This window comes from Rattus norvegicus, chromosome 2, assembly GCF_021556685.1.
Source record: "Rattus norvegicus strain SHRSP/BbbUtx chromosome 2, alternate assembly SHRSP_T2T, whole genome shotgun sequence".
Classification (NCBI taxonomy): Eukaryota; Metazoa; Chordata; class Mammalia; order Rodentia; family Muridae; genus Rattus; species Rattus norvegicus.
In genome coordinates this window covers 153,550,982-153,575,716 of record NC_141535.1, presented here as the reverse complement: position 1 = coordinate 153,575,716, position 24,735 = coordinate 153,550,982, and the positions used below count along the sequence as shown (strand labels likewise).

At 44.6% G+C, this 24,735-nt stretch overlaps 1 long non-coding RNA gene and 1 pseudogene across 1 annotated transcript; one reads left to right on the top strand and one right to left on the bottom strand.

The window, feature by feature from the left end:
* The first annotated feature begins 2,626 nt into the window (after positions 1 to 2,626).
* LOC120101350 (small nucleolar RNA SNORA17) lies at positions 2,627 to 2,743 on the top strand (annotated as a pseudogene).
* Positions 2,744 to 8,315: 5,572 nt separating this feature from the next.
* Positions 8,316 to 22,523, bottom strand: LOC102550008 (uncharacterized). The gene is made up of 3 exons (XR_015678057.1): positions 22,374 to 22,523; positions 15,927 to 15,974; positions 8,316 to 8,528 (listed from the first exon to the last, which is right to left on the bottom strand). It is a non-coding gene; the product is annotated as an uncharacterized LOC102550008 (long non-coding RNA).
* Positions 22,524 to 24,735: the final 2,212 nt, after the last annotated feature.

The following is a 24,735-nucleotide window of genomic DNA, read 5'->3' as shown; positions in this document are numbered from 1 at the left end:
AATATCCAATTAAAGTCTAAAGTCCCTATCTGTCATGAAAGGAAAATAGCACATGATCTCAATAAAGCCAGGATTCTGGATCAGCAACTGTGGTCAGACTCCATATCTAGACTGAACATCCTATCTAAGCTTCAGGCAGGATTCTCCACCAGTGAGACCGCTGGCCACTCTGCACTCTCTGACCACTGCTGTTGCTTGACTGAATATGAAGATGTGAACTCTTATAGTCAGACCAAGAAGAAGGTTCTGTAACATTCTAACAGGAATGAAGTTATCCTAAGGAGACTTGTGCCCATCTCTTTGACTATACAACTTTTGAGACAGTGTACCACAAGGCGTTGTCATTTCCCTTGAATCTCATGCTGGGAAAAGGAAAGCAGGGGGAGGGGAATATAGTGACTCCAGGAAAGAGTGTTGTGGGTTGCCTTGGTGCTATTTGTACTCTGATGTTAATTCTGCTTCCTCAAGAGGGGCTGCCCGTATGAGGAGTGGATTTCATGTGAACCTTCTCCCCATTCTAACTGGTCGAAGAGTGGAAGAAGGGAAGGGGAAGGTCAGAGGAAGAAGAGGTGGAAGGAAGATGGAGAAGAACCACATGGCCTGGAGGAGCAGCAAATAGCAAGGGATCTCATAGCTGGGGAATAGAGCAGTGTAGTGGTAGATGGGCCCAATCTAGGCCTACACTTTGTAAAATAATAATGGGCTGTGTGTTTTTTACACAAGCTTTTTGGGGTTGGATATTTACTGCAACAAAAAGAGATGTTGTGCCATTCTTTCAACACATCAGAGCACCTTGCAAAAAACACAGAGACAGAGTCATTAATGGGTCCATGGTGGATGGAAGCCCCCTGACCAGGACTGCTTAGTTGTACACAGCAGCCTTTTATTTAAACCTAAAGGTAAATAAGGGAGGAGTTTACTGAACCTCTTTGCCCTCTTCCCAATGTGACCACACAAAATAAATCTCTCTGCTTTGCACCATTCTTTGTCTCTTTAACTGGCTCATTGAAGAAGGTAGGTGAGTTTAGCTTGTTGGGGCTTCCAGGGCCCCAGATCTGACTCTAACAACATTGACAACAGCACAAAGGATAAAGAATAAACATTCATTTGATGTTGTACCCTTCAAAGTTCCAGGTCAAGACAGGCTTAGCGGACAAAACAGCATCCATCCTTCTAGAACGTCCTTTCACCCCCACCTTAAAAACACATAAGAGACTTGAAAAAGCAATGTGTCCTCTAAAAATTCCCCATCCCAAAGTAATAGCCCCCAATAAGAGTGAGTAGATGAAATTTAAGACAAAGAATTCAATAATTATCTTAAATGTGCTCAAAAAAAATCACAGAGGACTCAAACTCTTATTGAATTCCAAGAGAAGGAAAAAAATAAAATAAAGGGAATATAGAATGTGAAAATGGAATTCTATAAAGATATAGAAATACTGAAAAATCTGAAATTCTATAAATGAAGTTTTCAGTAAGTTAAATAAAAAGTTTAGTGGGAAGCCTCATCCATAGAATGGATGATGGAGAGAACAGAATATCGGGGCTGGAGGACAAGATGTGGCAATTAGAACACACAGTCAAGGACAGAGGCAAAGCAATAAAATTGTGCACAGACTCAGGACAGACATTTCCACATGTCTGAGGAGAGAGATGCCCATCCAGATAAAAAGGCATTTAGAACACCCAATATGTAAAACTAGAAAACAAAGTCTCTACATGATTTTGTAAAGACACCGACAAGAGGGTGCTGGAAAAATGCCTCGGCAGACAAAGTGCTAGCAAGAATGAAGATCGGAGTCCTTAGCATCCACACCAAGCTCTGCATCCATAGTCCCAGTGCTGGGGAGGTGAGGACAGGTAGATCAGTAGAGCTCACTCAACGCCAGGCCTCACGGAGACTGTGAGCCCTAGCAATAGAAAGCATTGTGCTGGCACAGACTTATCATGGAGTAGATCAGAGGGCCCCGGAAGAAAACCGCTCTGCCGCAGGCACGGATATGCACCATCTCTGCCACCGCGGCTGGAGAATGTAATCAGATTTATATCTTTCACATACACACACACACACACACACACACACACACACACACACACACTCAAACCTCAAAGTGGATTAAAGTTCTTAAGAACAAGACCTGAAACTTTGTGACTGACAAGACTGGGGAACATTTCAAGGTCCCCACAGAGGCAAGTACTTCCGGTAAAGGTCTGCAGTGGTCCATGAGATCACCCTCAAGAGTTGACAAATGGGACAACATTCATTGAAAAGGCACTAGAAAGAATCACAGGTAAGAGACAGACTACAGATTAGGGGGGAAATCCTTGTCAACTCTGCATCAGGCAGGACAGAACTATATAAAGAACTACAAGAACCCAATCAGCACCCTCACGAACTTTCCAGTTACAAAAAGGGCTGCTGAAATGAACCGATTGCGAAAGAAGCAAAAATTTATTTCAAATAAATATTTGAAAAAGGTTTCAACCCCTTTAGCCATTATGAAAAGACGAATTAAAACTACTTTGAATCTCTCTCTCTCTCTCTCTCTCTCTCTCTCTCTCTCTCTCTCTCTCTCTCTCTCTCGTTAATATCAAAAAAAAAAAAACAAACAAAAAACAAAAACACTCTTCCCCTAGGAGTGGCTGGTGTGTGTGTCCATGTCAGTAGGTGGCAGAGAGAAGAGAGGCTACGTCTCTGTTCTGACCTGTCAACATCTGAGTGATCAGTAGGTAACCTGACATCCCCTGAGAAAAAGCAAGCCTGAGGTGGCCCAGCACCAGGGGTCCTGGACAGGGAGCTACCTTAAGAAGACCACTAATCCAGTGCCTTGGTACTGTGCAGGCAGGGATTGGCTCCCAGGGTGAGGAGTGAGCTGGAGTCTATAAGAAGCCGGGCTGGGACCGTTGGCTCTGGATGAGAAGCAAGCCTGAGACGACCACCAGTCTGGTGCCATGGGGCCTGACAGGGAGTTAGCCTGAGATGACCACCAGTCTGGCACCACGCAGACCTGGGTGTGGTGGTGTAGACCATGCCCAAACTGATCCCTACCATAATGCACAAGCACTCATGAAACCATTTCTGAGACAACCTCAGACACTCAAAGACCCCGGTGCCACTAAGAGGAGCAAGTAAGTGGTGGGAAAGTGGAAGAGAAAGAGAAACAGAAGGACGTAGGCACAATGTGGAGTGAGGCACAGCCTGATGTGAGTGGCTAGTGATGCCATCTGGGACCATGATGGGGTCCTCCTGGTCTATGCTGCCACGGGGGACGGGGCAGGAGGAGGGTGAGGGAGGGAATGGGTGGCCCTACAGTAGCAGGGGTCTGTAACCAAAGGCCTAGGAGATGCCCCTGGTCTGAGGGCTGCGCCCTACCCCTCACCTGAGCACTGTGGAAGAGCTGGCCCTAAGGGCATAAGAGCAGGAGAGCTGACCCTGCCCCTAGCCAGCTGCAATCCTCAAGAGAGCCCCCCCCCCCCGCCACTTCCCCATTGCTGGAGTTTCGGGTGAGCCGGGCCTAGGGATATGAGCGTGGGAGAGTGGGCCCTGCCATGTCCTCTGTGGTGTGGACAAGGAAGAGCTACCCTTCTCCCCTGTGGTGGAATTTTTCCCGAATTAATTAAATAAAGACGATAAGAAGCCAATCACTGGGCAAGAAGGAGGCAGGCCTTTCAGATCAGAGGAAGAGGGAAGGCAGGAGGAGGGGACTTCCTTTTGGAAGGCAATCAAGATGTGGGCTGGGGGTTATTAGTTTGGGTGGAGGAATCCATCCAGATCTGCCACTGGAAGGTTTCTAACATAGAATAGTTGGTGGATTTGGGATGCCAGATTCCGAGCCCAGCGATTGTGTTATCTGTTGATTCTAAACTAAGGTTGTCTGATGTTTTCCATTTTGCAGCAACTCAACCGAGCCCAAAGGAAAGGTAACCGCCACAAACCGCGTGGGTTTGTGAGAGTGCGCCCCAGCTAGCCACGGAAATTTGGGATTACGGAGTGGGTTTGACAGTACCAGCCTCGGGGGTTAGATGACTGGGAATGTGAGCGGGTTCCAAGGCAAGAGAACCTTAAGAAGTTGGGCTGATCATCTGGAACACATGGGCACTGGAAAAAATTTCCTGAACAAAACACCAATGGCTTATGCTCTAAGATCAAGAATTGACAAATGGGATCTCATAAAACTGCAAAGCTTCTGTAAGGCAAAGGACACTGTGGTTAGGACAAAACGGCAACCAACAGATTGGGAAAAGATCTTTACCAATCCTACAACAGATAGAGGCCTTATATCCAAAATATACAAAGAACTCAAGAAGTTAGACTGCAGGGAGACAAATAACCCTATTAAAAAATGGGGTTCAGAGCTAAACAAAGAATTCACAGCTGAGGAATGCCGAATGGCTGAGAAACACCTAAAGAAATGTTCAACATCTTTAGTCATAAGGGAAATGCAAATCAAAACAACCCTGAGATTTCACCTCACACCAGTGAGAATGGCTAAGATCAAAAACTCAGGTGACAGCAGATGCTGGCGAGGATGTGGAGAAAGAGGAACACTCCTCCATTGTTGGTGGGGTTGCAGACTGGTACAACCATTCTGGAAATCAGTCTGGAGGTTCCTCAGAAAATTGGACATTGAACTGCCTGAGGATCCAGCTATACCTCTCTTGGGCATATACCCAAAAGATGCCTCAACATATAAAAAAGACACGTGCTCCACTATGTTCATCGCAGCCTTATTTATAATAGCCAGAAGCTGGAAAGAACCCAGATGCCCTTCAACAGAGGAATGGATACAGAAAATGTGGTACATCTACACAATGGAATATTACTCAGCTATCAAAAACAATGACTTTAGGAAATTCGTGGGCAAATAGTTGGAACTGGAAAATATCATCCTGAGTGAGCTAACCCAATCACAGAAAGACATACATGGTATGCACTCATTGATAAGTGGCTATTAGCCAAAATGCTGGAATTAACCTAGATGCCTAGAACAAATGAAACTCAAGACGGATGATCAAAATGTGGATGCTTCACTCCTTCTTTAAAAGGGGAACAAGAATACCCTTAGCAGGGAATAGAGAGGCAAAGATTAAAACAGAGACTGAAGGAACACCCATTCAGAGCCTGCCCCACATGTGGCCCATACATATACAGCCATCCAATTAGACAAGATGGATGAAGCAAAGAAGTGCAGGCCGACAGGAGCCGGATGTAGATCCCTCCTGAGAGACACAGCCAGAATACAGCAAATACAGAGGCGAATGCCAGCAGCAAACCACTGAACTGAGAATAGGACCCCTGTTGAAGGAATCAGAGAAAGAACTGGAAGAGCTTGAAGGGGCTCGAGACCCCATATGTACAACAATGCCAAGCAACCAGAGCTTCCAGGGACTAAGCCACTACCTAAAGACTATACATGGACTGACCCTGGACTCTGACCTCATAGGTAGCAATGAATATCCTAGTAAGAGCACCAGTGGAAGGGGAAGCCCTGGGTCCTGCTAAGACTGAACCCCCAGTGAACTAGACTGTTGGGGGAGAGCGGCAATGGGGGGAGGGTGGGGAGGGAAACACCCATAAGGAAGGGGAGGGGGGAGGGGGATGTTTGCCCGGAAACCGGGAAAGGGAATAACACTTGAAATGTATATAAGAAATACTCAAGTTAATAAAAAAAAAAAAAAAAGAAGTTGGGCTGACGCCGCATGGCGTTAGCCATGGAGTTGGCGAGACCACCGGTAACCAGCAATAGCGTGAGTTGTGTTTTAGTATTACGGGCTACATCGCCCTTTCCCCTCGCTGCCTGTGGTAGGAGAGTATACTGGTGATGCCGGTGAGGAATAGAACAGTCCTCTGAGGGGAGAGTGAGATGGTTATAGGAAAGACAGAAAAGATTGGATATCTGTACTAATCCAGAGGCCTCCCTATCCCTCCCTGTTCCTCCAAGATTAACAGAACATCCAGCCCTTCACCTTGAGCTTCGAGTATATACCTTATCATTCCATTCATCAGTAGGCCAGGAATCTGCCAGCAGACCCTGGTCTGCCTTGATTCTACTTGACAGAACCAGGTAAAATGGTTCCTGACAGGAGAGCATACCCAGTCAGGAGAGCAGGCCTAGTCACAAGAGCAGGAGAACTGGTCCTGCTCTGCACCAGCTCCAACACTCAGGTCTGGGGGCCCTGCATTTTCCCTGAATGGCACAATAGAACTGACCCTAGTGTCAGGATTATGGGTAAACTGGTCTGAGGGCGTGAGCATGGGAGGGCTCTTCCTGCCTCTTGTCTACTGTGTGGTATCGAAGTTGAAGGAGAGACCCCTTCCCTTCCCTTTTGCCCTTACCACCTATGGCAGGCAGGAGAGCTACCCCAGGATCTTGAGAGTGGAAGAACCAGCCATGTCCCTTCCTGGCTTCAGCAGTCGAGAGAGCTAGTCCTGCATCTTGCCTGGACAGCAGGATAGAACTGGTTTTGGTTGTGGGGGTTACTCCTGAGCCAACCCCAAAGGCTTGAGAGTGAGAGAGCCAGCCTGCTGACCAGCTCAGATGCCTCTCAGACCCAGGCTCAGGGCTTTGAATCTTCCACCCGCAACATCTACCCCATTGATGAACTGCTGGAGTGCATCGATATGGAGACCAATATGGAAATCTTTAAAATAAAACTAGAACTACTCTCTGGTCCAACTACAGCACTCTTAGACACATGTCCAAAGGAATCTAACTCAGCACACCTCAGAGATGCTTGTACATCCGTGTTTTCTGCCGAACTATTCACAATGGCTGCAACATAGGGAAACCCTAGACATCTATCAAAGAGCGAGTGAATGAATAAAATGTGCGCACATCAAATGGCTAAGTATTCAGTCTTAAAGATGAATGGAACTGTGACATTTGCAGGGAAACAGCATGGACATAATTGAGGGAGTGTATACCTGCCCTTGGGAAGTACAGCGAGCCCCAGGCCCCTTTGCTCTCTGCCTGTATCTCCCCTCTTTCTCCCCTTCTCCTCTCCTTCCCTTCCCCACATCCTTCCCCCTCCCATGACTCTTGGCCACCATAAGATGAGCTGCTCTCCTCTACCCCAGCCTCCTACCATGGTGTTCCAGACTCATTACAAATTGCAATGTGACAGCAAATCGGCCATGAAAGACGTCCCAAAGCAAACCGTCCCTCTGTCCAACTGATTCTCTTGCAGCCACAGAGACATGTGTACCACACGTGGGATTAACATGCATGGTGGAATGTGTATTAATAGTGCAGAGACCTCCAGACTGGCAGCACAGCACGGTCCTATTATCTAGTTTGAAATGCTGGGAAGGGGAGGGGGGCTGAGGAGGTGGACCAGTGGTTAAGATCACTTGCTGCTCTTGAACAGGACCTAGGTTCAGTTCCCAGCATGCACATCATGGCTCACAACCATCTGTAACTTCAGTTCTGGGAATTCAGTGCCTTCTTCAGTCCTACCAGCACCAGGCATGCACATGGTACAACACATACATGTAGGCAAAACATTTATGCATAATTAAAAAAAACTCCTTAAGAGGAAGAGAGAGAGAAATTATCTACCCTTGAAGATACGAAAATGGTATGTCCCAAAGAACCTTCATGAAGGGCTGGCATGTTGGAAATAAAACAGGTACCGTGTTTGTTACTTTTTGTGTGACCAAATGTCTGACAAAAAAAAACAGGCTAAGGGAGGATACATTTATTTTGGCTCACAGTTTGAAGGGACACAGTCTGTCACAGCAAGGAAGGCATTGTGTCTGCAATGGGTTAGCCAGGCACTGACAGCTTCTCATAATAAGAACAAAGGAACCCCAAACAGCCACCACCTTCAAAGTTTTCCCCCAGTCACTAACTTCTGCTACGAGGTCCCAAAACCCAAAAATTCTACGAAATGTCACAGAACCAAAACAATGTCAACATCTGAGGATGAAGTCTTCAAACACATGAGCCTGCGGGGGTGGGGGGTGGGAGGGATTTCCCTTTCCCAGTTAACCGTGCTGAGAATAACATAGCACCCTAAATGTCTAACATCAATGGCTAAATTTATATTCTACAGAAATCAGTATTAATAAATCTACCTTTTAAATGTCTTTTATGAGTGTTCTGTGTCCACAGTCCCCTTCCCATCCCCCATCCGCTTGTATTTGTTTTCTCTCCTGTTTTACATGTATCCATCTGTCTACTCATCTTTATGACTATCTGCTGGTCTCCCTACCCAGATTCATGGAAGTCTGTATTAAAGTCAATTGCAAAAACAAACACAGTGTATTTTTCCTCCCCAATAAGGATTGAGAGAATCAGAAAAAAACACAGGTGATCATGAATGACTTTAATTTGAATTTTTACAGTAACTTATGCACTTGTTTATAAACGAGTGTGTGGTAGGGTGACAGCTTGCAGAAGTCGGTTCTCTTCTTCCAGCGTCTATGTTCTGGCGAGGAAACCCAGGTTATCATGCTTTGGCAAGGAAACCCAGGTCATCATGCTTGACAGCAAGTCGCTCTACTCATTAAGCCGTTTTGCCAAACCCTAATTGGAAAGTTTCAAAAGAAACCTTTAGCTTAGTAAAGGAAATGCATCATTATAAGTTAAGCAATAAAAACGGTGCACGTTTATTTGTGAGTTACAAAACTGAAGAGAAAGGCAAAGCTGATTCAGTAACAGCTCTGGGGAGTATCAGTAATCACGCTCTGCTCCACTTGAGTTTTGGATTTACTGTCTGCTCCCAACAACACCCTTTCCCAAGCTGCCTCAAGTGTTTTCCTTTGCCAACGGTACAATGTTCGCCTCTGCCAGTAGATGGCGCAGGAAAGACATCCAGAGGGAGGGGCTCCACCTTCATCGCTGACCAAAAGTTTAGCTTCAACAACACAGGCTTTCAAACCCACACTGTGTCCTCTTCTAAGCAAAGGGTAGGAATCAAGCCATGGAACATGCGAACATACGCGCGCGCGCATACACACACACACACACACACACACACACACACACACACAGAGAGAGAGAGAGAGAGAGAGAGAGAGAGAGAGGGAGAGAGAGAGAGAGAGAGAGAGAGACCTCTGCTCTGGGGATGAGAAGGTTATTTTTAATGCCACTGGGATATCAGCATGAGGAGATAGGTATATTCCTCTACAGAGCAGATTTTAAAACTGGGACTTCCCCCAGGTGGTGCCAACACTCAGCTTGTCCGACCAGAAGGGGACTATTCAGAAATGATGCCCGACTTTCCATTCAACACACCCCCAGCAGCAGATGAGCACAAGGAACTCGCTGGCCCCTGGTGCACTGCTGCCACCCGCTCCAGCAGGACTTGTCTGTAAGAACTGCAACAGGGCGGGGTTGCCTGTGGTTCCACTCCTCCTCCTAACCCCACACACGTGATTATCATGCTCTGACCTGTATTTCAGCATACGTACACATTAAGTGACCTGCTTTGGTGAGCATGTCAGAGAGGCTGGTGACCTCCCGGGCTCGAAAGGCCATCGGTTCAGTACTCAACTCCACCGTTCCTCACTCCGAGCTTCAAATCATGATTGACTCCTGCTTTAGGCATTTTTAAAAAGGGAGGGGGATGGGGACCATCAATTTAAAGCCAGGCAGGGCTGTATATCAGCCCTGTCCGAAAAGCAGCAGTATCAGTTGTCTACTTATTGAGAAATGTTCTATAAGATCTCACATCGATTTCCCTCACTCTTGTCAGTTTATATAATCTTCCTCATTCTCCCACCCCATCATATATCATGAAACACATTTGTCCTGAATTGCAGTGCATCAAGCCCATCTCCAGTATTCTGTTATTACAAAATATGTTTTGCAATAATCTTGGGTACAATAACTTCTGTTATTTGAAGGAATTGTGACTTAGGCTAAGGAGGGAGTCATGCATTAAAGTAAAGATGAACTTTGCTAAGTGTTGCCAAATTTTCTTGATGGAAGTTTTGCAGCATTCTATGTTATAAAAAATATCACCACTTTTGCATGCTACTGGAACAAAAACAGAGAGGTAGACCAATAAGCCAGAAAACCCATAAATCAGCCCACTCTGCTGCAGTCTCCTGAGTCTAAACAAACAGGCCCAGAGCATGCTGGGGAAGAGAGAGTCCAGAAGTAAAGAGAATGTCTGTAATGACTGATATAGATTATGTGCACACATGTAAATGTTTGGGTGTGTGGATACATTTGTGTGCACATGAACATAAAGGCCAGAGACCACTCTGTGTGTCACATTCCTCACAATTTTCCTTTTATTAAAGGAATTCTTTTTTTTAAAGTCTCCTTTTTTAAAAGTAGAGTCTTATTTGTTTGTTTGTTTGTTTGTTTGTTTTATTGGTTGGTTTTGTTTTATTTTGTTTTATTTTGTTTAAGACAGGGTTTCTCTGTGTTTAGCCTTCCTTGGCTGTCCTAGAACTTACTCTGTAGACTAGGCTAGCTTCAAACTCACATAGATTCTCTGCCTCTGCCCCTGCCCTTCCCTCCTCCTCTCCCTCTTTCCCTTCCCCCTCTTTTTCTCCCTCTCCCTAGCCCTCTGCTAGGATCAAGGGCAAGCGACACCGCTACCTGACTTAAATAGAGTCTTTTACTGGTTGGAAATATGCCAAGTAAGCAAGGTTAGCTAACCAGAGAGCCTCAGGGAGCCATCAGCCTCTTCCCAGGGACAATAATAGCTGTGAGTTTTTTGTTCTGTTTTGTTTTAAGTGGAAATCATTCAACTTGGGATGGACGTGCCCATATCTTTGGAGCGGTCCTGGGATGCTCACTGGAGTCCTGACACTGTCACCCAGTCACTAAGGTCCTGTGGCCAGTGGATGTCACTCTAGGACTATTTTCACAGCTACAATCTTCTCAGTTGGCTTATTTTAGGATAACCATTGTCTTTGAAAATCCACGTGTTCAACAAGGGATGGGTGACAAAGGGGAAAGTGTGTAATTATATTCTAGTCTAAAATTCTTTAAATAAGATGCACATTTTCAGTAGACAAATAAGGCAGGACTTCCCGAGGCTTGAGTTTATCTTGAGGAGCCCGGGGCTCCCATGCTTCAGGAGGTCCAGCAAGGTCTCACAAGTTGTATGGTAGCCTTGCCTTGATAAGTCTAATTGTCTAAATCAAGAACAAATTCTGTGGTGGTGTGACTAAAACCATAATCATGGGATTACGATATCATGATTGCTATATCATGATATATAATTGTGATTAGTCTGTAATCCTAACAGCTTGGCATTGCTGGCCTTTGGTGAAAGCTCTATATAGGCACAGAGAGAGATCTCTCTGGGGTCTACCTCCAGAGCACTCCCCACCATCTTAGAGAAGAGTTGTCAGTGATAACAGGCAAACATCTTGGGCCTTGCAATCCTTCTCCTACTGAAAACCTCTAAAAGACAAAAACAAACTAAACTGGTCTTTGACCAAATTTCTAAAGCATTGATTGATTTAAAGGAGAAAAGTTAAAGATGGGGCCCACAGGATGATCAGGGAGAGGGCACTTGCCACCAAACCTGAGTTCCATCCCCAGAAGAAAACCAACTCACACAAATTACACCCCCCTCCCCAATGCACAGCCATAGCTGTCCTGGAACTCACTTTATAAACTAAGCTTACCTCAAACTCACAGAGATCTGCCTGCCTTTGCCTCCTTGGAAATATTAAGGGAACAAGCCACCATACCCAGCCTAAATCATTAATGTGTGTAGGAAGAGAATTTAAACTTAATATTGTGGTACTGTGTGTTCAGTTTACCCATAACAATTGTTCAAAAGGCTATCTTCTCCCACTGGTGTTGTCAAGGTTCCCTTGTCAAAAGCCAGGAAACTATAAATATCACAGTTTATTTCTCATCTGTCAATCATATCTCATCAATAGGTATTTCTACCATTTTAACAATGTTACAGTGTTTTGTAATGAATTTTTGAATAAAGTATTGTGATCCCCCAAGTGTTTTATTTTTGATTTTTGTTTTTATTTACCCAACAGTATCCGGCTATTACAGGGCCCTTGCATTGTCATTCAATTTTTATGATCTAATTGCCAAATTCTGTTTTTTAAAGAAAATTCAACTGGAATTTTTGATAATGACTGACTTGTCTGTTATTTTGGGAGTAATGCCATCTTAACATTCAGCCTTCTGATCTGTGTGCATAGAATACATTTTCATTTATTTGCATTTTATTACATTTAAAAAATTTTTGCTATTAATTGTATAATTGTTAGACTTATTTAATTTTATTTCCAAATATTCTTGTCTTCCATTCAATTTATGAACCAACTATTTTTTAAATTTAATTTTCTGATAGTTCCTTACTATATGTGAAAATACACTTTTTTAAAACAAAAAGTTGATATCATATCCTTCAAAGCTACAGAACTTATTTGTGTATCCTAATAATTTTTCAGTGAATTGCCTAGAATGTTCTACACACAAGATCATACAACTTGAAAACAATTACTGCTTTCTCCTGTTTCTAACTTTGATTTCGAGAGATGTATTTGCTTTCTGTTATATATGAGCACTTTGCTCCCTGTATATATGTGCGCCGTGTGTGTGGACAGAGCCCCAGAGGCAGCAGATCCCCATAACCGGAGTTAGACGGGTGCGAGTCACCATGTGAGGGTGGGGAGCTGACCCCTATTTCTGTACAAGCACAGAGCTGCTCTTTATCGCTGAGCTATCTCTCCGGCTCTGTTTTCTCTCTGACTCTGAGTATCTTTATCCTTTTTGCATGCCTAACTTCTCTGGCTGGAACCCACCCCCACCCCACCCCACCCCACCCCACCCCCCACCCCCGCATAAAGGGACGTCGCTGCATAAAGGGACGTCGCTGTCTCACGTCACCGTACTATGGGATGTCAGCCATGGGGTCTTTGTGACACATGCTTTTTATTGTACTTAGAACTTTTTTTTCTTTTCCTAGTTACTTGGTAGTGGTTTTATTTTGAAAGTACGTCTTGTTGTCGGTAGAGCACATGATTTTCCCCATTATTTTATTCCTTGCAGAGTAGCCTGCTACTTAATTTCATAGGCTAAGCCAATCCCACACTGCTGGGACAAGGCCTACTTGTACACGCTATGCAATTATCGCTCTGCCTTTCTGGGTTTGCCTTGCCGGTGATCCGTTAGCTCTCCCCTCTGTGTTCATGAGAGATACTGGTCCACTGTCTGCTTTTTTGCCAAGTCTTTGTGTGACTCTGCTATTAGATTAATACTGGTGTTTGAGAATGAATATATTCTATATTTGAAAATGGAAGTCTTTGTGCAGTGTTTGATTTCGTATCCCTAAAACATGTATTTATTTAGTTTCAAAATGTACTCTGGAACCTATGTAACTAATCCCTATCATAATGGTGAAGCGCACACACAGAGAAGACAATTTTGTAATTTTAAGCTAAATAAACAACATTTTATATGTCTCGTTGGGGCTCAGCAGTTAAGAGCACAGACTCCTCTTCTGGAGGACCCAGGTTCAATTCCAGGCACCCACATATGACACCCTCACACAGACATACACGCAAGCAAAACACCAATGCACATAAAATAAATTATTAAAAAGTTAAATGTCTTGTCATTATCGATGTCCCATAGCCACAACACAGATCTAGTCAGTAAGTACAGCGGGGGTTTTGGTGTTGGGATTGTGTTTACACACACATGCACACACGCGCACACACGCGCACACACACGCGCACACACACTTGCCTAGCAGCTCTTTCTGTTCACTTATCTCTGTCATATAATTCAGCTGCGGATATCCTCCTGAATCTAAGGCAGAGAGAAAAGCAAAGTGACAGGCTGAATGGCTGTGTGAGAAAGCTTTACACTACAAGCCTGGGTTGCTACTCTGAGTGCTGGTCCTTGCATGGCCTCTGTGAATGCAGACTTTAGGAGAGGTACCACTGCTGACTGGTGAGTCTGACCCCATGTGGCTACACTCTTTGTGAAGTATGGGTTCATACTGAACACCCGTTTTCCTTCTGTCTGGGATCAGGCATATTCAAGGCAGGGGGTGCTATGTGACAGTAAGGACCCTGGGCAGGGGTCTCCAATGAGTGTGGTTGGAGCCATTTTGCACATGTTGTGGGAGTTGGGGGTGTCCTGTGTCCTTCACTAAACAGAACCCCAGGGGATTCTGCCTGCTTCCCTCCAGAAGCCTGTGCTCCTATCTCTGTAACCGACGACCACAATCCTAAGACTGATTTATGCTGGGCCCCACGGGGAATGGATGGCCTTAGGGACCTGTGACACCACCTGCCAGCCCTCCCCAGAAACATATGCCAAACTTCAGACCTTCCTCCCCTGAGGTTTTTTGAAAGAAAGTCTCTTTGTCAACTTTCATTTTATTGAGGAGGAAAAAATTAATCTCATATGCAATATATCAAGAGCAGTAGCACGAAAATCATTCCTATACAACAAAAGGCTACTTAAACGCATGCGCCAGGTCCACGCAGGTTTGTTTCCTCCGTTAGCTTTGGAATTCCTGTGTACGCATGGAGGACGTCAGTAAATGATTATAATATGGAATGTATAGATTTTTCAAATGCAAATGAGAACCATCTTTTTCTAAACCTTTGTCCAATAATTGACCAAAGTATCTCTTAAATCAGTATTAGGAAAATTGCTGTTCTTTAAGCACGCTGCCTACTAGCTCTCAAGCTGGACTAGCTATATACCTGGGAAAACTTGCTGTAATGTTGCTTAAAAATAAATCCTCCTTACTCAACAGAGCGGACTTATGGTTGTAAATAGCATTCTCCTGTTATGAAACCACCTTGACTTGAGGTGCTCTGGGTTGCGTTGAAGTAATTTTAAGTTAGTTCAATTATTCTGTCCTGTTTGTGACTATGATACTGAAACAGGTTATGAGACCAAGCCACAAAAACTAAGCAGACCTCCAGGGAATTAAACTGAGTTCAAAATAATAAGGAGGCCAAGCTCAAAGGCTGCAACCTATATGATTCCATTTTATATATCACTCTGGAAAAAACAAAATTCTAGACATGGAAAACAGATTAGCGGTTTGCCGAGCTTAAAGATTTGGGGGTCAAGGGTGGAGGTAAAGGGAATAAACAGAATATTATTATTAATCGAGGCTTTACAGAGATGAAATCATATATATATCACTTTTTACATATTTTTCATTATACATTAGATCTTTTTCATTTCCAACTACATATGGTTTTCACCTTGGCTGTGACCTTGCTGAGTGGGAAGCATAATATCTTTAATACATGAGTTAAACCTAAGATGGTGTTCAAATGAACTACAGGTAACTGTTTATGTCAATAATAAATACAGTAGATTACTTTTTAAGCCCATTTTTATTACAGATGCAATTGCTGACTTCCCATACATCAATGTGCTTAAAGTGCCATATGATGTCAGATGTTTAGCCTAACAGCATAAAATTGAGCAGAAACTGTAAAAGGTGTTTTATGGGTACCATAAAAGCCTAGGGCTGGAGGTCCTGTCTTTTGCATTACTCTGATCCATCAAGTCCCCCAGAATTTCTAGATAGCCAATGCACTTGAGAATCAAAGTTGGCCTTCAGAATTTTATTGATTTATCTGTGACCTCCAAGACAGAACCTACCAGAAGTACACAGGACAGAGGGCAGGCTCCTGCAGGACCAGACAAGGAAAAGCATTAAGCCTTATATAGTCTTCCTCTGCACCTAGGTCTTCCCAAACCAAATTAGTTCTCCTTTATCGAGTACACTGACTGTCTCCAGTACTGCTCTGCAGTTCTGCAGTGGACAAGACAGGGGAGGGTAGGTTGTGAGGAAGGCGGGTGAGAGCTCTATAGGAGACAGAGGGGCAGAAGGTCGAAAACTGAATAGGAGAGCTGAATTCCTGGGGTCTGTGTGAATGGTGGTGCTTCGTCCTAAGATAAAGAACAGAAAAAAGCCAGGGACAGCACGAAGCAAGAAAGGACACCAACCTTTGTTTGGAAGTCTACATGTCATCCAAGCAAACAGTTCAATGGATCCTAGCGCAAGATGAAAAGACAAAAAGGAGTTAACACACGGACTTTCTCCACAGACCACAATATCCCCAAATACTATTTTCTTGGTGACTGAACCATCTTTCTATGAAGGATCAAAAAAACACATTTATTCCCAAAGCTCCCTTGCAGTTAAGACATGTGACCCACTTCTGGGCAATGGCTCCATAGATAATCAAAAAAGAAGTTTCTAAAATGCTTTCCTTAATCAAAGGAATTACCCTCCCCCAGCCCCCGCTGGCTTTCGATACAATTGGGTAACATGGTTAATGTCTGGTGTTATGCAGCCATCTTGCAATCACAAGAATTGAAGATGTTGGATAAATTGAATACATTGAGAATGAATGGCAGAGCTGAGAGGTGATAAACCCTGAATCATAAACACTGTTGCTGAATACTTCGCCATGCTTAGAGAAACTCTGGGTGTGGACTCTTGGGATGTAGCATTACTTAAACCACTTTAAGTTGGATTTCCTTTTATTTGTAGTTGAAAATCTCATAGCTAGTGCATCAACACGTAAGTGAGGGGAGCTGAGCAAGTCCCTCACCAGTCGAATGTGTGCCTGAGATGTTCAAGGACTTGGACTGAACCTTCAGCATTGAAGGGAAAGGATAAGGGGAAGACATAATAATTTTTAAGCATTCCTTTCCATTTTGAAGTATGTGTGTATGTCCATGTATGTGCATGTGTGTGGGTGTGTGCACATTCACACACATGTGGGTGACAGTGGTTAGACAGGGGTGTTGGAGCCCCAGAACTACATAGTTGTCAGTGGTTATGAGCCGTCTGACAAGGGTGCTGGAAGCCAAACTCTTCTGTAAGAACAGTATACATTCTTAACCACCGAGTCACCTCTCTAGCCTGAGTAATTATATTTTAATTAAGGAAATGGTTAGTCATTTTGCGCTTATGTTCACCAATTCTTGAAATAACCTAGTGAAATTAAACTTATTAAGGAATTTTCCTTTCAAAGGTGTACTGCCTGGTTTTGTGTGTCAACTTGACACAAGCTGGAGTTGTCACAGAGAAAGGAGCCTCCTTTGAGGAAATGCCTCCATGAGATCCAGCTATAAGATATTTTCTCAGTTAGTGATCAATAGGGGAGGACCCAGCCCATTGTGGGTGGTGCTGTCCCTGGGCTGGTAGTCCTGGGTTCTATAAGAGAGCAAGCTGGGCAAGGCAGGGGATGCAAACCAGTAACATCCCTCCATGGCCTCTGCATCAGCTCCTGCTTCCTGCCCTGTATGAGTTCCTGTCCTGACTTCCTTTTGTGATGAGCAGAAATGTGGAAGTATAAGCTGAATAAACCCTTTCCTCCCCAACTTGCTTTTCGGTCTTGATGTTTTGTGCCGGGACGAAAACCCTGACTAAGACAAAAGGATTGACTGAGAATTGAAAGAAGGTACAATGGTCTTTGAAACACAAACCAAGACATCGAACTTAGCTCAAAGGAGTGTGGAGAGCAAGAGTGATCACTCTGAGAAGCCAAAGGGTGAGAGAGATGATGTTAGACTACCTGGAAGTGGTGTGCCAGAGGCACTGGGCAGACTGGGAGCTGTGGGATGGGAATTTGAAGCCTAGTGCTGTACTCTTGGTCAAAAGCCCATGGCTTGGGAGGTCATAGACCCTAGAGTAGAGGCTGAGGCTGTTACTTTTCTAAACTGCCGTCCCGTTCATCTGTGTCTATATCCACATACCCAGGCTGTTCTCAACCATGATCAGAGAAGCCTCTCTTTGCTATGGTCAATGGTCAGTGTGAGATGCTGAACTGTCCAGGTTGCCAAGAGTAAGTGGCTGGGTGCCCAGCTCTTAGTGGGACATCTCTCTCAACCCCTGTGTCCTGCCACCACCACCAGGGCTCTAGGAACATTCATGAAGAGAAAAGACTGTAAAAGACAGACAGACAGCAAGGAGGGCTGTGGGATGCAGACTCCTGGACCTGGCCGTCGTCACACTTATAACTCCCAGCAGCTGTGCTGACCTGTACACGATCAACCCAGCCAAAATTCCAGCACTCGTGGGGTAGATGAGCTCTAAGATCCATCCCTTATTAAAAAGCTATTAGCAGTGGACAGTTGTGGGGGAAGAGCAAATCTTACTTTTATTTTTATTGTGTGGTCACTAGTAGATCTCTCACGCTTCAGAGGATGGCCCTACTCCCATACGTATATAGGCAACAATAATTGGACTTAAATTTAAAAAAAGACATGAAGTTGGGAGGCAGGCATGTAGGGAAGAATTTGGGGGAGGGGGAGCAGACAGTGACGGCTATGGTATTTCCTTGTATAAATGCATGAAATTCTCAAGAATAAAAAAAAAAGTCTTTTTTTTTTTTTAGAATAAACATTTTGCTACTTACCACTCAGGCACCCTCACCAGACAGAACTGTGAAGACCCCAGAATTGAGTGAAAAGGTTCATAAATATGGATAAGATTTTTATAAATACTGCCTTCCTTCCAGCAAGACCATCACTCAGTTCCACGGTGTCATTGGCAATTTGTGCCTTAACAGCTGCTGACTCTGGAGGCTCCTTTAGCACGCCAGTCATGTACGGTGTGAGCCCGTGCCCGCTCCCTAACGCTCACTACCCTCTGTGCCTTACCCTGCAGCACAATCCCCTTCTCCAGGGATGGGAAGTGACTCGTTACACTCACCCAGCTTTCACCTTCCATGACAAGTTCTGGCCTTCCCCTGGCACCACAGTCTGTACAGCCTAATTGGTAGCCCAAGAGGAAATCACCCCTGGGTGAGATTTCTTCATTTGCAATCCATTTGCAATTTCACTTCCTCATTACGGCCAAGAAGGCTGCATGAGGCTGAAGGACGCTGGCATGTAGTGGGATGTTAGCTTACAGTCAGTCACGCACTAGTCGTGAAATGTATATCTGCTTATTTTCCTTTTCTTGAACTATATAAAAAGGGGCGCAAAGTTCGTCAGGTAAGGAAGAGGGTGGATCTGAAACTAATGCAAAAAAAAAAAAAAGACCACATTTAAATGTTTTCTATTGAGTTATAGAGTCAACAAACAACACTTTGTGAGTCTACCCTTTGTGTGTGTGTGTGTGTGTGATATGCACGTATGCATCACGTATGTCCACATGCATGTAAAGACTAGAAGACAACACTGGATGCTGTTCTTTGTACGCAGTCCCCTCTTATTTTATTTACTGAAAATGAAGTTATTTTCATGCAACATACTCTGACTCCAGCTCCCCTTCCACTTCTCCCAGACCCTCCCAACTCAACACCTTGTTTCTTTCTCTCTGAAGAAAACAAAGAGACAAATAAAAAAAAACAGACAAGAATAAAACAAAATTAGCCAGCAAACCAAGAAAGAAACAGACAAAGAACATGAAAAATGCACACGCAGACACACACAGAGATATGCCATAAAAATACAAATTCGGAAACCATAACCTACAAGCAAAGACCAATAAGTTTAAAAAAAAAAAAGACTAGTCAAGGCAATATGAGACAAAAAAAATCTATAAAACACCATTGAGTTCCTTTGGTGCTGGCTGTTTACTGTTGGGCATGGGGCCTGTTCTCAAGTGTGGCTTATATACCCAGTGAGACTCTATTGGATTTTCCTTTGGAGCAGTTGTTAATTGGAGATAGCGTCTTGGTCAGGGATGTGAGACCACTTCTTCTCAGTGCTGGGACCTGGTTTAGAGCTGTGCAGGCCCTGTGCACGATGTCAAGTCTCTGCGAGTTCCTGTGTCGGTCAAGTCTCTGTGAGTTCCTGTGTCGGTCCTGTTGTGTCTGGAAGGCCTTGTTTCCTCGGTGTCCTCCATCCTCTCTAGCTCTTACTCTTTCCACTTCTTCCCTGAGCCCCAAAGGAAGGAGTTTAATGGAGCCCACCAGTTAGGGCTGAATGTCTCAAGGCTCTTTACTCTTTGCACACTGCCCAGTTGTATTTGCTGCCATCCATTACAGAAGGAAGCTTCTCTGATGATGGCTGACTGAGACGTTGACCTATGAGTGCAGCTGAATGTTAAGAGTCATGTTCTTGCTGTGTTCTCTTGACAGAACAATAGTATTTGGTTTTCTCCTAGGTCTGTGGCCTCTCTAATTTTAGGTTCTTGGTCACTAGAGCAGTGTCAACATGGATCCATTTCGTGGTGTGGGCCTTGAAACCAATCAGCTAGTGGTTGGTTTTTCCTTCAACATCTGTGCCTCATACCCGTTTATCCTGCAGGCAGGTCACCATTGTAGACTGTAGGGTTCATAGCAGGGTTAGTGCTTACTGTTCTCTAGTAGTATGCAGAGTACTTTCCAGTACCATGAACGCTAATCCCTAAGGGTGAAGGATCTAGTTAGGGACTAGCTTCTCTGTATTCAATGAGATATTTTCATTTGGCGTTTACCAAGAGAGACTTACCGTCAGTTTGTGGGAGACAACCAGAAGCCCCAGCAATCACTTGAGTTGTTTTCAGGTTTCCACTGGGACCCTTTGGCCAAAAACTTAATCAGACTCAGACGTAACCCATTCCTAACTGGAGGTTTCATTTGGTGTCCAGAGATGTCTAGTTGAGGTTTTTGCCTCCCCCATCTTTTGGCAACTCTATTTGTTTGGAGTAGAGATCCCAAAACCATTCGGCATGACCAAAGTTTACATTGAAAGTCTGTATTGAGCCAGCCAGTGACTGCCTGGAGAGAAAAACAAAAAACCACTTCTCCCAGAGCAGCCCCAAATGCATATTACAGGGAATTACTTTTTTTTTTAAGTCAAAGAGCAGAGAAAAAGAGAAAAATGCCTGGTTGGCATTTGCAAGGGGGAGCAAGCTAGCAGTTTAACAAGAGCTGAGAACACGCAGTCAGCTGGGGCACTTTAACCCGGAGTTTCTAGAACAGGGTTGGGTGCTGTCCTCAGGGACTTTTCATGGAGTGAGAAAGGGGAAGGAGTCAGTTCCAGTTTAAACAAGAGACGGCTCCAGCCACGGCAAGATGAAGAAACCTTTGCCCTGCTACAGATTTAGATTTCTTCCATCTATGTATATATTTAAAGAACCTTCTACTGTAGCAGGTTTCCATATGAGCTCTCAGAGATGGCTTCTAGTGTTGCCTGTCCCTCCCAAAGTTCCTCCCTTACACCTCCCTTCTCCCCCATGGAGATCTGATACTCCTATTCCAGTCTCCATTGACCCCCATTTCTCCAGCTATATATATTCTATTTCCTCTTCCTCGCATGGTCCTTCCCTCCTACCGTGTTCCTTATCCTAACCTCTCTAGTATTCAGGTAGCACCATGCCTTCCGAGACTAAAAGCTAACATCCACACATCAGGGAATGCATATACCACATTTGTCTTTCCCGGTCTGGGTTGTCTCGCTTGGGAGGATTGTGTTCCTAGCTCCATCTATATTCCTGTAAAGTATCCGATTCAACTTTTAATGACTAAATAATATTCCACTGTGTAAATGTACCACACGTTCCTGATTAATAGTCCTCTGTTGATGGGCATCGAGGATGTTTGCGAGTTCCGACTGTTTTGAGTAGAAGAGCATTGAGCACAGTTGAGCGAGTGTCTCTGTAGTAGGCCATAGACTCCTTTGGATATACGTCCAAGAGTGACATAGTTTGATCTTGAGATAGATCCATTCCCGGCTTCCTGGGAACCACCACACTGATTTTCATCGTGGTTGTACAAGTTTGCAGTCCCATCAGCAATGGATGACTGATCCCCTTACCCCACATCCTCAACTGCCCGAACTGCCTTTTTTTGTTTGTTTGTCTGAATCATTCTGCCTGTCTACAAGCTAGGTTGGCTTGCCAGTGAGCTTCACAAACTGACCTGGCCCCACCTCCCCAGCTCTGGATCACAAGGGCAACTCGATGCACTTGGCTTTTGAACTTCATATTTAATGTGATTAGCCAGGTACCTTCAGAAGCAGGTCTAAAAGTAAAATGAGCATCTGAGGGGAACAGCGGGCCTAGACGTGCAATATCTTTCCATTCTTGAATATTAGAAATGAAAGAGATTTAGCCACTGAGTGACTTCTGCAGAATAAACACACACACACACACACACACACACACACACACACACACACACACACACACACACACACACACGGTTTATCTATCAAAGCTTCTGACTCCCAATCAGGTTCCACATCAGCCTGTGTCCCACAGCGTTAATCCAGGATGTCCCATCTTAGTGCCAAAGACTTCGTCTTTTATTAAGTTACTTCTCCAAACGTCTCGGAAATCATGGGTCTCTCACATGATCCACCCTTTCCCAGCTGCCAAAACTGCCCCTCTTGCCTGAATTCTGTAAGTTCTTCCTCTCCTTCCTTCTCCTGCCTCTCTGACTTCCTTCAATGCCCTAGGCCTTTCCTAGTCAGCATTTCTCGGATCAGGCACAGGCTCCACTTACTTACCAGAGAAGATAGCAGAGCTTTCCCAGTCCAGTCACGGAGCAGCCTGGGGCAAGAATGAGCAATAGTGCCCTATATTCCTGCCATATCCTCCCTTATCCTAGTTAGTTTCCTAATAAAAGACTACACTTCCCAGCATCCTTTGCAGCCAGAAGGGCGAGACTATGGAAGGCAGACATCTTTTTCTTAAAGAGGTGGAAAGGAGGGGAAAGAGGCGAGTCTGACCTTAGGCACACACCCAGCGAAAGGCAAAATATTGGCTGTGTAGTTGGTTAAGCCTTGCATCCTACACCATGACAGAGTGTAAGGGAGATCTGGTATAAAGGGTGTTTACTGGGCGAAGGGAGAGGAGTGAGGACCTTGAAATGGGGTAGAGGCCGAGGAGTGGACATGTAGACAGGCAGACAGACAGAAGCAGAGCCATGAGGGCAGAGAAAGAGAGTGCAGCACAGAGTACAGAAAGGGGGGGAAGGGGAAAAAAGAGAGACCGGCTGCGAACCCGTGGGAACATGTGGAGAGAGGGACGGGGAGAAAGTGGGAGAGAGAGAGCCGGAGCAACTGGCAGTCCTTTTTATACGCAGTCCACACCTAGCGCACTTGGCAGCACGGATGGTGACGATGATGTAAACTGTTGCTAGATCCCTGGGAGGAGCCTAATGCAATCGCTTGTAAACTAGCACCCTGTGTTAAACGTATCCCCAAATCTTCCTCTGTAAATTCACCAGATAGGGCAGTCTCTCCATGTAGGTTCTGGGGTAATATGGAGAGGAAAGAAGAAAGCCCAGAAACCTGACACTGAAAACTGGTAGCCATTGTTCTTAATACCTCCTAGGCTGACCCTGCCTTGGGGTCTTCTTGCTGGCAGTCCTGATCTCTGTCCTCTTATAGCACCTACCCCCAAAACCCCATCCCTCACCTGCCTTTCCTACCCTGTCTCAGCTCCCTCCAAATGCTCCAAATGAATCGTTTTTCATTGTGCAGTGACTGGGCTCACTGTGTAGCACTGTTCACCACTTGGCCATATCTTTCCCATTTGAAAACAGAAAACAAAGCTAAACAAAACAAAATACACTTCGTTTGTATGTTTCTTATGTTTGTATGTGGTGTGTACATTATTTGCAAATGTGAGACCCCATTTTGGTGTCTTTGACTCATGTGTCCCACAGGTGTGTTGGAAACGTTTTCAAATGCTCACAGGTTAGCCCCAGCGGGCCCTGACAAGTATAGGAAGGCATTGTGTATTAAAGTCCTGTACTGAACACAGGCGGGTGCTTGTGCTGGGTTTAAACCCCAGCAGCTCCTGGGTGGGGTGTGGTAGAATAGGCCTAAAACCCAAGCACTTGGAAAATAGAGGTAAAAATGTCTGAAAGCCAAAGCCATCCTTGGATTCATAGTGACTTTGAGGCCTGCCTAGGATATGTGGTACTCTATCTCTCAATCTCTGGGTGGGCGGGTGGGTGGATGGATGGATGAATGGATGGACGTATGGACAGACGAACAGATAGATGCATATCAAAAGAAAAAACAAACAAAAAACAACCCTATAGAACACAAGTGCATTTTATGTTGGAAGAAATAGAAGATACATCTCACCAAAATGAGTGGGCCCAAAGCAGAGAATGCTAACACAGGATTCAGCAAAGATAATTCAAGTAAGGAGCCACAGGCCCATGGGTCTCTAAGGAAATATGTTAAACAGTAAAACGCCAGTGGGTTTCCTGATGTGTTTGAACTATGAGGAGAAGAACAAGGGTTGTGTGTAAATTAAATCATAGCCTTAATTTTTAGCTCCAGTGAGAAAAAGAAAATGTTAGATGACAAAGAAACTATCAGCTTTCACTTCAGGACTTGGCTAGGGAAATATTTATAGTAACCCCAATCGTGTCAATTTGGAAGGTTCATTTAAGAAACAAAGGACAAATACTGGAAGAAAGGAGAGAACCAAAGTGTTAAATCTCACCTTTCAGATGAGGAAGCAAAGAGTTCATACTAAATCTGAAGAATCAACACGAGGGTTGGGGAGTTGGGTGGAAGGAGGGGTGAACCCATGGAGCTGCCAAAAGCCAGAGCTGTTGAAACTGGGTTTTGTTTCTCTGAAGTCGATGAAAAGTGGTCATCTTTCAGCCCAGGGGAGTTGTGTTTTTTGTTTTGTTTTGTTTTGTTTTTTGTTCAACAAACCCCACACATCTGATTCTTTCCCTCAGATTCACCTTCATCAGTCAAAGTCCTCCCTTAAGGATCTCCATGTGCAAACTCTGGGGATTTCACAACACAGCACAGTAAACTCCAGATGAACTCTGGTGATCCTTTTTTCCTAATCCAACAGTCAAGACAGACAGGAAGGAGACACTGCAGTGGGGAAGGA